This window comes from Lampris incognitus, chromosome 9 (assembly GCF_029633865.1).
Source record: "Lampris incognitus isolate fLamInc1 chromosome 9, fLamInc1.hap2, whole genome shotgun sequence".
Classification (NCBI taxonomy): Eukaryota; Metazoa; Chordata; class Actinopteri; order Lampriformes; family Lampridae; genus Lampris; species Lampris incognitus.
In genome coordinates, this window is record NC_079219.1 from 9,468,227 (window position 1) to 9,469,963 (window position 1,737).

A 1,737-nucleotide genomic window follows, 5' to 3' on the forward strand; every position below is an offset into this window, starting at 1 on the left:
TCCTGTCACCTGCACGCCTCCCCTCTGCAACTGGCCCGACGGGAACAACTGGATTCGGAAGCCAGCAAATCAGTGCTGCGAGCTGGTTAATGTGTTTCGGAGCGGGCCTTTATTGAGGGGGAGGTGATGAACGTGTCCTCCGAGGATGATCGGCTGTTGATTTGCGTCAGTCTGGCTTATTGATCACCCCGAGCAGACGCTGGGGGGGGGGGGGGGGAGGGGGCTGTTTTAAGACAAGAGGGCCTGAGTGTCACGGTAAATCTCGTGAAAAGGACAGCGATTACATTTTTGTTTCTCCGCTGCACAACGGAGGGAATCGGGACGACATGCACTCGGCCGTGGAAAAACGGTGACCGGCGGGCCTCGGAACCGGAAAACCGATCAGCGCTCACAGCTGCCAAAAAAAAAAGAAAGGAGGTTGGTGGATAAGGTAGGGCAGGTGAATCGGCCATACTAAATTGTCCCTAGGTGCGAATGGGTCGGCCCTGCGATGACCTGGCGGCCTGTCCAGGGTGTCTCCCCGCCCCCACCTGCCGCCCGATGACTGCTGGGATAGGCGGCAGCATCCCTGCGACCCTGAGAGCAGGATAAGCGGCTCGGATAATGGATGGATGGATAAGGTCGAGGCACATCTGCCACAGGATGAAGCAAGAGATGAAAAGACGGAAGACATCTGATGAAACGGGCGGGGGGGGGGGGGAGTACACTTTTTAAGGAAGATGGTGCGAGTGACCGAGCGGTTAAAAAGGCCGTGACAGGTGGAATGTTGCATGACAATAAAAGCACAAGTTACAAGCACCATTACACGATCGTCAAAGCTCAAATCATAATTAAGTATACAAGGTACACACACGCACACAAGAGCGTGTCTGCTTCACACAATAGACGGCGCCGCAACTTACATACAAAATATTTATTGGTACATAATCACCGTATAAAATGACACATTTCACTCAGGATAATTTATTCTGCAGGCCCGTAGAAAATACTTCCCAGGAAAAAAGTGCTTAGAGTTGTTGATAAAAATGAACAGATTCTACAAGGCACCCCACTGATTGGTATGTTTCGACCACACGAGTCTTTGTTGACTCAGTTTAAATCCAGTCCTCCAAACAACTCCAGATCCCGCCGCAGGCCGCAACAGGTCTTATAAAAGCCTCTCTGGCCTGACCGAGACAGGGTGCGCCCTATTCTCTCCAAGTCATCCACGTATAATGCTTATGATTGGTCCTCTAACTGTGCCGCATGACACCGACAGCAGACGTCTGGGTGCGAGAGATATGAAGTGTAAAATCAAACTAAAGATTAGGATACAATTTTGACAAAAAAAAGAAGGAAAAAAAGAAACAATTACACTGAAATTGGGGCAAATCATCTACAACTCAAAATGATTTTTTACCAGTGAAGCGTGGAAAACAAGAGGAAATGACACCACGCTCCGCTCCAACCGTACAAAGATTTGATCTGAGGCGTCCCTGTGGTTCGGCCAGATAATCCCAGCTCTTCACTGTATGTAGCACCATGTTCTGATACACGACTGGTTGTGTATACCTCGGTCACGAAAGTCTCCAGCTCATTTGCAATACTTGGATAATATCAGTGTAAATGTGTTCATGTGAGACAGCAAGTGTATGCTGTATGAAGACAGAGATGGAGAGACAGCCGGGGTCAACCTTACTTGCCTTCTTTCTAACTCGCTCTCTCTCTCACAATCACACCCACCCACACCCACCCACA